Source organism: Muntiacus reevesi, chromosome 9 (assembly GCF_963930625.1).
Source record: "Muntiacus reevesi chromosome 9, mMunRee1.1, whole genome shotgun sequence".
NCBI lineage: Eukaryota > Metazoa > Chordata > Mammalia > Artiodactyla > Cervidae > Muntiacus > Muntiacus reevesi.
In genome coordinates, this window is record NC_089257.1 from 16169451 (window position 1) to 16183951 (window position 14501).

Below are 14501 nucleotides of genomic sequence, written 5' to 3' on the forward strand. Positions count from 1 at the left end.
GACAGTTTGAGTGTTCTTTGGCATTGCTTTTCTTTGGGATTGGGATGAAAACTGACTTTTTCCAGTCCTGTGGCCACTGCTGAGTTTTCCAAATTTGCTGGCATATTGAGTGTAGCACTTTCACAGCATCATCTTTTAGGATTTGAAACAACTCAACTGTAATTCCTTCACCTCCACTAGCCTTGCTCGTAGTGATGCTTCCTGAGGACCACTTGACTTTGCATTCCAGGATGTCTGGTTCTAGGTGAGTGATCACACCATTGTGGTTATCTGGGTCATGGAGATCCTTTTTGTACAGTTCTTCTGTGTATTCTTGCCACCTCTTCGTAATATCTTCCGCTTCTGTTAGATCCGTACCATTTCTGTCCTTTATCGTGCCCATCTGTGCATGACATGTTCCCTTGGTATCTCTGATTTTCTTGAAGAGATCTCTAGTCTTCCCCATTGTATTTTTTTTCCTCTGCATTGTGTGTAGTCACTGTCGTATGTCGTCTTGTCTAGGATGTAGGCTGAATCTTCACTTGTCCTCATACTCCACATCCCATCCAGTGGCAATTCTGTCGGCTCTTCTTTAAAATAAATCCATAATCCAACCACTTCTCCACACTTCTATAGCTGCTACTCTTGGCAAACCACCATCAATTCTTACTTTTTTTTTTTAAATAGACTTGATTTTTTTAGAGCATTTTAAAAAAGGGCTTCCCTGAGTGGATCAGTCAGTAAAGAATCCGCCTGTAGTGCAGGAGACCTGAGTTTGATCCCTGGGTCAGAAAGATCCCCTGGAGAAGGAAATGGCAACCCACTCCGGTATTCTCGTCTGGGAAATCCCGTGGACAGAGGAGCCTGGTGAGCTATAGTTCACAGGGTCAAAAAGAGTTGGACACAACTTAGTGACTACACTACCACCCAGGTTTACTGCAAAACTGAATGGAAGGTTCAGAGGGGCCCCTATATCCTCTGCCCTTTCCCGCCTTCCCCGTTATCAACATCCCTCACCAGAGGGGTACATCTGTTACAATCAGTGAAGCTATACCAATATCATTATCATCCCAAATCCATAGTTTATATTGGAGTTCACTCTTGGTGGTGTATATTCTGTAGGTTTTGACAAATGTAAAGGGCTTCCCAGGTGGTGCTAGTGGTAGAACTCAGCTGCCAATGCAGGAGGTGCAAGAGACATGGGTTCGATCCCCGGGTCTAGAAGATCCCCTGGAGGAGGGCACGGCAATCCACTCCAGTATTCTTGCCTAGAGAATCCCACAGACAGAATAGCCTGGTGGGCTACAGTCCATAGGGTTGCAAAGAGCTGGACAGGACTGAAGAGACAGCACGCACACACGCTTAATGACATGTATCCCATAAGGGTATCTATACAGTATAATTTCACTGCCCTAAAAAAAATAAACCCTCTGTGCATTGTCTATTCATTCCTGCCTCCTCCAGCTCCTGGCAACCACTGATCTTTTTATTTTCTCCATAGTTTTACCTTTTCCAGAATTCATATATTTGGAATCATATAGTATGTAGCCTTTTCAAATTGGCTTCTTTCACTTGGTAATAATTCATACAAATTTCCTTCATGTCTTTCCAAGACGTGGTAGATCATGTCTTTTAAGTGCTAAATAATATTCCATTATCTGGATGTACTAATATCACTGTTTGTCCACTCACCTACTGACGAATATCTTGGTTGTTTCCAAGTTTTGGCAATTTTGGATAAAGCTGCTCTAAGCGTCTGTATGCAGGTTTTTGTGTAGATGTTTCCACCTCCTTTGGGTAAATACCAAGGACCATGATTATTGGGCCATATGTTAAGAGTGTGTTTAGCTTTTATGAAATATTTATTCATTTGGCTGCTCTGGGTCTTAGTTGCAGCACGTGAGATCTTTGATCTTTATTGTGGCATGTGGTGTCTTTCAGTTGTGGCATGTGGAATCTCGTTCCCTGACTAGAGATGCATCCAGGGCCCCCTGCATTGGGAGCATGGAGTCTTAGCCACTGGATCACCAGGGAAATCCCTGTTTAGGTTTTTAAGAAACTTCCAAGCTGTCCTCCAGAGCGGTTGTGCCATTTTGCATTCCCACCAGCAAGGAAGGGGCGTTTCTGTTGCTTCACAGCCTCGGCAGCATTTGCTGTCATCAGTAATCTGCTCTGGCCATTCTAATAGATGTGCAGTGGAATCTCATTACTGTTTTAACCAGTAATGACTTTTTATGTCTTTAATGCTTGTAACGTGGATACTTTTTCCATGCGCTCATTGCCCTTTACGTATATCTTCTTTGGGGAGATGTCCTCCGACGTCTTCGTCTGGTTTTTAATCTGGTTGTTCAGTGTCTTATTCTTTAAGAGTTTTAAGAGCTGTTTGCATGTTTTGGATAACTGTCTTTATCAGATATATGTTTTGCAGATATTTTCTCCACAGGACATGACTTATTCTCTTCACAGAATCTTTCACAGAGCAGAAGCTTTTAATTTTACTGAAGTCTAACTTATCAATTATTTCATGATCATGCCTTTGGTGTTGTAACTAAAAAGTCATTGCCAAAGCCTAGATGATCTAGATCTAAATTTCTCCTTTGTTATCTTCTAGGAGTTTTATAGTTTTGCACTTTGTACAAGTAGATCTATGATTCATTTTTTCGAATGTCCTAAACTACTTGTGATCCATTTTGAGATAATTTCTGTGAAAGGTACAAGGTCTGTTTCTAGATTTTTTGCATGTGAATGTCCAGTTGTACCAGCATTATTTTTTAAAAAGACTATCTTTTCTCCACTGTATTGCCTTTGCTTCTTTGTCAAAGATCAGTCGACTACATTTATGTTGGTCTATTACTATGTTGGTCTCTCCATCTGTTCTCATATATGTATATCATATAAATCTTATTCATATCGTATTAGGTTTATACCTAAGTATTTCCTTTTCTGTCGTGCTAACATAAATGGTATTGTATTTTTTATTTCAAATTTTACTTGTTCATTGCTAATATACTGGAAACTAGTCGATTTTTATATATTAACCTTGTGTCTTGCAAACTTGCTATAATCCCTTATTAGTTCCAGGAGTCTTTTGTTGTTGTTGAATCTTTAAGATTCTCTTTATAGACAATCATGTCATGTACGAACAAAGAGAGTTTTATTTCTTCCTTCCCAATTCGTGTACCTTTTATTTCCTTTTCTTGTCTTACTGCAAGTTAAGGCTTCCAAGATGATGTTGAAAAGGAGTAGTGAGAAGGAACGTCCTTCCCTTGTTCCTGACTTCATGGGAAAGTTTCCAGTTTCTTACCATTTATGTATAATATTAAGTATAATTTTTTACAGATGTTCTTTACCAAGTTGAGGAAGTTCCCCTCTATTTCCAGTTTGCTGAGAGGGTGTTTTTTTTTTTTAATCATGAATGAATATTTCACTGTTGTCAAATACTTTCTCCTCATCTATTGAAATGGTTATGTGATTTTTCTTCTTTGGCTTGTTCATGTAATGGATTACATTAGGTGATTTTCAAATGTAGAACCAGCCTCACATACTTTGGGTGAATCCCTCTTGGTCATGGTGTATAATTCTTTTTATATATTGTTGGATTAGATTTGCTAATATTTTCTTGAGGATTTTTGCGTCTATGTTCATGAGAGATATTGGTCTGTAGTTTTCTTGTAATGTCTTTATCTAGTTTTGATATCAGGGTAATGCTAATTCTAGCCTCATAGAATAAATTGGAAAGTATTCCCTCTGCTTCTATACTCTGAAAGAGATTGTATAGATTTGCCATAATTTCGTCCTTAGAGTTTCAGTAGAATTTACCAGTGAACCCATCTGGGCTTAGTACTTTCTGTTTTGGAGGGCTATTAATTATTGATTCAATTTCTTTAATATACATAGGTCTATTCCGATTGTCTACTTATTTTTGTAAGACTTTTGGCAGATTGTGCCTCTCAAATAATTGGGTCATTTCATCTAGGTTATCAGATTTGTGGGCATAGGGTTGTTCATGCTATTCCTTGATTATTCTCTTAATGTCCATGGGGTATGTCATAATGTTGTCTCTTTCATTTCTGATATTAGTAATTTGTGTCCTCTTTCTTTTTTATGTGACCTGGTAAAGGTGTATCAATTTTATATATCTTTTCAAAGAACCAACTTTTGGTTTTGTTGATTTTTTCCTATTGATTGCGTGTATGCTTAGTTGTATCCGGCTCTTTGAGACCACATGGACCATAGCCCACCAGGTTCCTCTGTCCGTGAGATTTTCCAGGCAAGAATACTGGAGCGGGTCTCCATTTCCTCCTCCAAGGGATGGATATTCCCTAACCAGGGATCCAACCTGTGTCTTCTGCAATGGCAGGCGGATTCTTTACCATTGAGCCACCTAGGAAGCACCCTCCTATTGATTGCTGTTGTTCAGTCGCTCAGTTGGGTCCGACTCTTTTCGATTCCATGGACAGCAGCATGCCAGGCTTCCCTGTTCCTCACCATCTCCCAGAGCTTGCTCAAACTCATGTCCACTGAGTCAGTGATGCCATCCAAGCATCCTCTGTCTCCCCCTTCTTCTCCTGCCCTCAATCTTTCCCAGCATCAGGGTCTTTTCTAATGAGTTGGCTCTTTGCATCCATGGCTCTTCATGGCCAAAGTATTAAAACTTCAGCTTCAGCATCAGTGCTTCCAGTGAATATTCAGGACTGATTTCCTTTAGGATGGACTGGTTTGATCTCCTTGCAGTCCAAGGGACCCTCAAGAGTCTTCTCCCACAGCTCAAAAGCATCAATTCTTTGGTGTTCGGCCTTCTTTATGGTCCAGCTCTCACATTCATACATGACTACTGAAAAAAACCATAGCTTTGACTACACACACCTTTGTCAGCAAAGTAATGTCTCTGCTTTTTAACATGCTGTCTAGGTTTATCATAGCTTTTCTTTCAAGGAGCAAGAGTCTTTTAATTTCGTGGCTGCAGTCACCATCTACAGTGATTTTGGAGCCCCAGAGAATAAAGTTTCACTGTTTCCATTGTTTCCCCATCTATTTGCCATGAAGTGATGGGATCTGATACCATGGTCTTTGTTTTTTGAGTGTTAAGTTTTAAGCCAGCTTTTTCACTCTCCTCTTTTAGCTTCATCAAGAGGATCTTTATTTCCTCTTCACTCTCTGCCATAAGGGTGGTGTCACCTGCATGTTTGAGGTTGTTGATATTTTTCCTGGCAATCTTGATTCCAGCGTGTGAGTCATTCAGCCCAGTATTTTGCCTGATGTACTCTACATATAATTTAAATAAACAGGATGGCAATAGACAGGCTTGTCATACTCCTTTCCCAATTTTGAACCAGGTTTTCCATGTAGGGTTCTAACTGTTGCTTCTTGAGTTGCATACAGGTTTCTTGGGAGACAGGTAAGGTGGTTTGGCATTCTCATCTCTAAGAATTTTCCACAGTTTGTTGTGATCCACACAGTCAAAGTCTTTCAAGTAATCAATGCACTAATGGCATTCGTCATTTCTGTTACAGTGTTTTTGATCTCTGGTGTTTTTTTCTGACTCATTCTTATAACTACCATCTGTTTACATTACTCATCTGTTCTTGCACACTGTCTGCTTCATCCATTAGAACTCTTAGCATTTTAATCATAGTTGTCTTAAATTCCCAGCCTGATAATTCCATCCTCTCTGCCATCTCTGAGTCTGGTTTTGATGTGTGTTCTGTCTCTTCAAGGCAAGTGTGGTTTTTTTGCTATGTCTTGAAATTTTTTCTCGTTAGCAGAACATGATGTATTGGGTAAAAGGAGCTGCAGTAAATAGGCCTTTAGTGATATAGGGTAAGGTATTGGGGAAAGAAAGCATTCTATAGTCTTATGATGAGGTCTGAGTCTTTAGTGGGCCTGTATCCCTGGGCTGTGAATTTCACAGGTTCTTCTCAGCCTCTTCCCCTATCATTCCCCCCTAAATGGGAAAGGAAAATTAGAGAGGGCTGGAGGTGGGTGTTTCCCTTTCTCCATGTTGATTATGCTCTAGTATAATCTCTAGTGTTATGCTCCCCAATAGTTTAAACCCTGGTAAAATAGCTTCTCTCGAGGGCAAGCCTCGTTAAGAGGAGCAGAATGCTCAGTGTATTTCAAAACAGTTCCTTTTCCTTAAACCACACCAGAAGCTGGAACGGTTTTTCTACAGTATTCACCAAGAGAATGTGGTTGAGTCCCTGGAGATAAAACTCACAAAACTGTAGGCACCTCTCCTTAACTGGGTCCCCTCCGCCAGAGTTTTTAACTCTTGACTCGTGCATACTGAGTCTACAGCAGTTTGTCAGTTACAGTTCAGGTTTTCCTGCCCCAGCGCTGCTTCCCTTGGAGGTTTCTGCTTGTGATCTCTGCTCTAAGTGGTGACTCGAAACATTGGTCTGGCTGTCTGTCCAGACTTGTGGGGGCAGCAGTTTGCCTTGAGACCTTCCTTCTCTGATGAATCTAAGAAGGGCTATTTTTTTTTTTTTTTCAGATTTTTACTTGTTAGGACAGAATGATAACTCCCAAGCTCCTTACAGCTGGACCAGAAACTAGAAGTCTCACCTGGATTTTTAAAAAAAATAATTGTATTCATTTATTTTCAGCTGTGCTGGGTCTTCATTGCTGTGTGGGCTTTTCTCTACTTGTTCTGTGCGGGGCTTCTCTTTGCAGTGGCTTCTCTCATTGCAGAGCTGGGGCTCTAGGGCACAGGGCGTCACTCATTATGGCACGTGGGGTCAGCAGGTGCGGCTCCCGGGCTCCAGAGCACAGGCCTGAGAGTTGTAGCACCCGGGCTTAGTTGCTCCGAGACATGTGGGATCTTCCTGAATCGGGGTCAAACCTGTCTCTCCTGCGTTGACAGGCTGATTCTTTACCACTGAGCCACCAGGGAAGCCCCTCACCTGGATCTTTGCTGCAGCCTCCTAAGTGGTTTTCCTCTTCTGTCCTCACTTAAACATAGCAGCTCAAATGACACGTTAAAATAGAGAGTAGATTGTGTTACTTTCCTGTTCAAAACCTTCCAGTGGCTCCCCATCACCTTCAGAGTAAAAGCCAAAAAGTGCTGGACCGACTAGGCCCTTAGGCGTCTGCCCTGTCTCCAGCACTCTGACCGCATCTCCATCTTTTCTCCGGCTACAAGGTCTCCTCCAGCCATCCTGGCCGCCTCGTCCATTGTTCCTTGAACTTTCCAAGTGTGCGCTCACCATCAGACCATTGCACCCGCTGTTCCCTCTGCTTGGAATAGTCTTCCCCCAGACCCCTGCCTCGCACAGTCTGCTTCTCTCAACGTTTGGTTTGAATGTCACTATCACATCAAGTGTCGCTGTTAGGTTATCACCTAATCACCCTATAGATTGTAGTAACTCTTCCCCCGTCACCCCATTGACTTCCTTCTCTGATTTGTTTTTTCCACAGCGTTTATCACTATCTGAAAGTGAAAGTGTTAGTCGCTCAGTCGTGTCTGACTCTTTGCAACCCCATGACCCCACCAGGCTCCTCTGTCCATGGAATTCTGCAGGCAAGAATACTGGAGTGGGTTGCTGTTCCCTTCTCCAGGGGATCTTGCTGATGCAGGGATCAGACCCAGGTCTCCTGCATTACAGGCAGATTCTTTACCATCTAAGTGATAAAGGGAAGCCCATTATCACCACCCAATGTACCACATATTTGACCTTTTTTGGTTGTTTATTTGCTTCCTTCTCCCACTAGAATGTAAAACCTGGGGGACAGCGGGGGTTTGTCATATGTATTGCTCACTGTCTTATCAGTGCCTCAAAGAATGCCTGCATATAATAAGTCCTCAGTAAACATTTGTTTAATGGGTTATTACTGTACTCACATAGATGAGGCAAAGGATGGGTTCAAACTCAGGTCTTCATGACTCAAAGCTCGTGTTCTGAACGACTATGCTACATTGCCGCTGTGTTGAATATTGAATATCTGATGCGTTCTTCCAAATGGCTATTTCCTACACTCTGGCAGTTTTCTATTTCTTGGCTCTCGCTGGAGTTGATTTTTCTGAGTTAGTGAGGACTCTCTATGAACTGCATCCTAATATTTCCTCAAGATCATTGCATTGCAAAATAGGCTGAAATAAGACTGCCCACTGCATTACCTGCAGAGCTCCCTCTCCTTCATCTCGCTTCACTGCAGCCTGTCTGCCGGCTAAGGTCAGAACTGCCTGCTTCTGGCCAAATGCAATCTCAGGTTAAGGAGTTGATATGCTGTGATCCGCACAGTAAATTAGAAAAACCCAAATGACCAATAACAGCCCCTCAGGTTTGCATGTTTAACAGCCTTCCGAGTGTCTTCAAGCACATTGTCTATTTTGATGCTTTTAATGACTGACTGGATAGATCACTGGCTTAGATGAATAAGCAGAGGTCTCAGTTAGCAGCAGTGCTAGGACTGGAATGTGGATCTTCTGATCCAAAAAGCCCAAATTCTCCTCAAACCGAGCTTCCTTCCACGGATTTCAATCCTGCCTATTACTCGCTTTAGTTTAGATTTCTGCCAGCTTTTCACAGCACCCGGAATCTTGGTAGACAAGTAGACTGTGTAACTGGGGAGAGATTGGGGCTGTTTTGAATACATGTAGTTCTTGGCTGCCCAACATTCTGCTCCTTTATTTTGGCAAGAGCCCCAATTTCTGTTTTGGACAATTGCTTCTACCCCGGTGGTTGCAGTCCCAGTTGGGTTGTCAATCAAGGTGGCAAAGGAGAGGGCGTTTTACTCAAACCAAGCCGGTCAGATTCAAGCACTTGGGATCTTAACCAAAATGGCCAAAGGACAGATAACGTTGTGCACGAAGCAGTCCTCTGACAAGATGGTCAATTAGCTCCTGTTCCAGGAGGTCATGGCGGTCATTGTTCCCAACTCTTCCAGCCTCCTTCTCAGCTGTCTCTTGATTCTGTGAATGGCCCCACCCTCTCAATACATTCCCTTGCTTTAAGTCTGCCAGAGTTTGTTTCTGTCGCTTGCAACCAAAGCCTGGAATCGGGCAGAATTATGGGCAGATCGGCCTCCTGCAGCGAGGCTGGAGCCCTTTCCCGTCAAGGTGAGCTGGGCTGAGTGGGTGTACTGTGGTACTCTTCTCGGTCGCTGGGTCGTGTGTGCCCGCCTGCTACCTCCTCCCCTGGACCTCACAGCCTGGATGGCTGTGGGACCCGGGGAAGCTCTTCAGAAAAGGAAGGGTCAGGTTGAGGAGGCTGTGGGTGGAAGGGGACTTTGAGATACTCCTCAAGGACTTGGGAAGGAGAAAACAAGAAGACTCAGGGTGTCTTAACACTATTGCTGGAGTTATCCAGGCAGGAAGATTGGGACCCAACTTGGAAAACAGTTTTTTCTTTGCCAAACAAGCCTTGTGAAAGCTGGGCTTCAACGTCACTCTCAGGCCCCACTTCTCATATTTTAAGTGCTTGTCACTCAGTCATGTTTGATTCTTTGTGACCCCATGGACTGTAGCCCACCAGGCTCCTCTGTGCATGGAATTCTCCAGGCAAGCATACTGGAGTGCATTTCCATTCCCTTCTCCAGGGGATCTTCCCGACCCAGGGATCGAACCCTAGTCTCCCACTTTGCAGGGAGATGCTTTACTGCCTGAGCCACCAGGGAAGCTCTCTCTTATTTTAGATGAATGACAAGGTTATTAGACAATTATGGTGGATTGGGGAGTGGTGCTGGTAGATTAAAGGGAGATTCATGGCTGCCACCCTCAACATACAAAGAATAGAGACTCTTCTCCCGGGTGCCCCCTCCCCACTCGCTACTTCTGCACTGGTTCTGATACCCACCACACCTTTGCTGCTATGGACAATGCATCTGGATACACCACTTCTATCTGATGTTGGAGAGGTCTCAGGCCATGGCACTCTATGACTGGGTGGGTCTGAAAGAACCCATCTTGTGATGGGCAGCTCTGGCTGGAAGATTACTTAATGTCCCATAATCAGATGCTCTGTGTTTCCCAGAGCTCAGTACAACACTGGTTGCTGTTTTTTGAATGGGATGTACAGTTCTCTATTATAGATGACATGGCCTGTGTCCAGAACTCCAGGGGTCTAGGGTGTGATTCCTCTTGGAGTTTGTCACAAACTGCATACAGTGTCTTTCGCACCAGAGATGCCTCATATACCACGGAGGTAATTGCATCACAGCCTGTACCTGCTGCAGAGCCCATTCTTGCTCTGGGCCCCACTGAAAGTTGATCGTCTTCCTTGTCACCAAGTAATTGGGTCAGAACAATATCCTGAAGTGTAGAACACATTGTCCCCAGAACCTGCAAAGGTTTGCCAGGTTGTGGGAAGCAGCTTCAAAGAGGGTCCTAGTGACCCCCCAAGTTCTGCCACACACTCTGTGTGTATTCTTCTCTCCTCATGGATGGATTGGACCTAGTGGATTCCTTCTTTTTTTTTTAATTACTAAAAAAATTTTCTTTTGGTAGCACTGGGTCTTCATTCATTGCTGCGTGCAGGCTTTCTCTAGTTGTAGCAAGCAGCGGTTATTCTTTGTTGTAGTGCACAGGTTTCTCATTGTAGTGGCTTCTCTTGTTGTGGAGCATGGGACCCCAGGGCGCATGGGTTCAGTAGCTGTGCACACGTGCTCCACAGCATGTGGAATCTTCCCGGACCAGGGATCCAACTTCCATGTCCCCTGCGTTGCAAGGAGGATTCTTAATCCACTGGACCACCAGGGAAGCCCGTAGCTGGCTTCTTATGCATAGGAAACGTCAGATATGATGGGATGGTACTTCCAAGATTGGCATACAAAAAGGCTGTGGGTTCTGTGTTGGGAGACCCTCTGGTTCTCTGTCTCTGATCCCCAGCTGCTACGTGGTGCGGACACTCAGGATACACAGCCAGGTCCTAAGGCTTCCCTGCAATTGCAGGAATAAGCTTAGAAAAGGATCTTCTAAGGCCTGCGAAAGTCACGAGAGTGCTCATGGAAACAGATGCTCCGGTCTTAGCTGAACTTCAGGATGACTGCAGCCCCTGACCAATATCTTGATTTCAGCCTCCTGAGAGTCTCGGGGTCCCATTCTTTCCAATCAGATTCCTGACCTCAGCACAGCAGATCTGCTAGCGTTGAGAATTCAATCTTCTTATAATTAAGTTCTGGGCCTGATCCTCTGCCCTCCGGTACAGGAGCTAAGAGTCTCTTTATACTCTGCCTTATATAGGCCACCCTCAAGCTTTTACACTTTGCCTTATATTGGTGATTAATCACTCTGGGCCTCTCCTTGTCTTTCTTCAGTGAATCAGTCCCTTGCCCCTCGCCTTGCCCCCAGCACCAGCCATCTCGTTCTACACTGTTTACGAAGAGTTCATCCCAGAACCTCTCAGACACTTGATAACCCGCCACCCCCGGTGCACTCATGTTCAGCTGTGTCCTATGCCAGGTCAGCACCAGTGAAAATTTCAGCAGTTGCACCAGGACCCCATGCCCGGTGTTCTCAGGGTCCCCCTCCCATTAGTGATGAGGTCCTCAGTGCTGGTCAGCCAGCAAGTGATGCTGCTCCAAAATCTCATTTTGGGGACTGCTTTCTTAGGCCAACCATTGTAGGTCAGGTTTCCTGGGAAACAGACTCTGAAGCAGAGATTTTGCATGTGTGTAGTCTATGGAGGAGTTGTTTGGGGAACAGCAGCTGTGAGGGGAAGGAAAGGAAGCTGGATTGGGCAGAGAAGCTGGGCTCTGATGCAGTCACAACAGAGACCTCAGTGAACTTTATGGGGGGATCAAAAGCTGGAGTGGCCCTTTAGGACTGTCTAATCAAGGCAAAGAGACCAGGCTTTTGTACTTCGAGTTGACTCGGTGCTGGATGCAGGCTGCCCCTGGGAGAGGCCAGCATTTTAGGGGCTTCCTTTATGGTTGTAGGTCAGTCGTGTCCGACTCTTTGTGACCCTTTGGACAGCAGTCTGCCAGGCTCATCTGTCCATGGAATTCTCCAGGCAAGAATATTGGAGTGGGTTGCCATTTCCTTCTCCAGGGGATCTGCCCGAACCAGGGTTCGAATCCAGATCTCCTGCACTGCAGGCAGATTCTTTACCATCTGAGCTACCTGGGAAGCCCTTTGGTTGAGGGCAATTCCTGGAGGGGATTCAGTGTGAGGGTTAGTGCCAACACTCTTACAGCTGGGAGAATATATATCTCAGCCTTAAAGAGGGACTTGTGTGGTGCATCACTATATCCACTCCAAAAGGTATCCCTTTTACAGATTCGGAAAACTGAGGCAGAGAGGCACCTTATGTAGCCAGGAAATAATAGAGCCAGAGCTCATACCCTTAACCCTCATGCTTTATGCCTTTTTTGAAGGAGAGAATCCTTCTCCCATTCCTGGGATCATGGCCAAGTCAAGGAACAAGTTAGAAACACAAAATCTGCTTTTGATATTCCCTAATCTCCATTTCGATGACCTTCTCTCACCTCTTAGAGGATCTTCTCAGGATATGAAGTCACGAGAAGAACATTTTAGGCTTGGGAGTGGAGGAAATGATGTTGCCAGGGTGGGCGTAGGCATGACCAACATTGAGCAATTAATAGGCTATTTTGGCTGCAAGAAAAAGTTTGTAAAGGCAGATAGAGATCAAGTGGGAGAGTGAGGCTGAAGTTGACTAGAGAGGTCTTGATGGTCAAGCTAAGGAATTTGAACACAGAGGCAAAGGAGTGGAGGGCTCTGATCAGAGCCAGTGGGTGAGAATAATGCCTGCAAAGGGTTGTTTGGGGAAGATTCAGCGTGTCACCAGGGCCAAGGATGAACTGGCTAAAACAAAGACTAGAGGTAGCGAAATCTGTTAGGAGGCTGTTGCAAGAGTCCAAGAGGGCAGAGGAAGCAGAGACAGAGAATGGAAAAGAAAGAAAGATGCGACAGGCATTCTGAAGGCAGGCTGTCAGGAGTCTATGTAGGTATATTAAAGACAACGATCTTAGATGATATCAATAATACGATTGCAAGGGTGATTAAGCAGAGGCGCCTATAGCAAAACTCCATAAAGAAGAAACCTCTCAAGGGCTTTCCATGGAAGAGGCCACAGAAGCTGTTTCGCTGTGATAGAAGTCTGAGTACCCACCCGGCAGCTAACCCGAAGAGTACAGGAAGCAGACGGGCACACGAGTACATTGTCGATCTAGGTAAAGATTTTATTTAACAGCAATGACAGGGTGCTTGCTGCATGCCGGTGCTGTTCCCTTTATGAACATTTCCTCACTGAGTCACTTCCCGTCATCCCAATTCTATGAGCTTGCTCTTTTCTTTCCTTGTGGTTGCTCTCTGTGGCATATTAGTTCCACGACCAGGGACCGAACCTGCACCCCCTACATTGGAAGCGCAGAGTCTTAACCATTGGGCCACAGGGGAAATCCCAAGGCTATTATTATCCCTATTTACGGATGATAAACTGAGGTACAAGGAGGTTAAGTATTTTCCCTTCACTTACCTAGTAAGTGGAGGATTCAAACCCAAACAATGCCTTCACATTCCATCATCTTAACCACTGCACTCTGCTCCATGACGCTTTGTAATTAACCATGATAAAAATTAAAGTGGGGATAAAAAAGATAGTCACCAACTTACTGCTATGCCCAACTGGACTTTGAAAATTCCCAAGATTTCTCATCTTTATTTTAAAACTGACTGCTTCCCCACTTTTATCCCATGACCTCATTTTACCTTCTCCCTCAGATCTTCAATTCATAAATACCTTTGGGGAAGCCACGCCCATTACTATGTCTCCGCTTAGATCATGAGTCAGAACAGCCTGAAATAACCTCATATATCGGCAACGACAGAAATGGTATAGCATCCTTAGCCTAACTGCAATAGTCATTTATTCTTTCAGTAAGTGCTTCATTCATTTCTACAGGAAACAGCTATCCAATACTTACTCTGCACAGGCCCTGGGCTGAAGGTTAGCGACATAAAAATGAATAAGACTTGGCCTCCACCCTCTTCTTCTATGGCCTACCCAAGACCCTTAACTCAGAATTCTAACATCAACCAACAGCCAGGGATGCAGAAGAGCATTCCATGGTCGTGGATGTATTTAGGGGGTGAGAGTTTGCTGGATAAGTATAAGGAAATTGGAGCTTATTCTATAAGGGGAAATGATAACCAATTCAACACCTTGTCTAGATACCCTTCTCTTCAGCCTGATAAAATGTTTATCAGCTATTTTTTCACAGTCTTGGAAGAAGGTCAAAGGGCCCTATTTTACCGATATTTTGATATGTCAATGGATTGCTCAGTATGGCTAGAATTCTTTGTCTTCCAATTCCATTAACTTCATTTATACCTTTTAAAAGATTTTAAATGTGACCCTGATGCTGGGAAAGATTAAAGGCAGAAGGAAAAGGGGACAACAGAGGATGAGATGGTTGGATGGCATCACCAACTCAATGGACATGAGTTTGGGTAATATCCTGGGGTTGGTGATGGGCAGGGAGGCCTGGCGTGCTGCAGTCCATGGGGTCACAATGAGTCAGACACGACTGAGTGATGGAACTGACTGACTGAAACATGATAGATA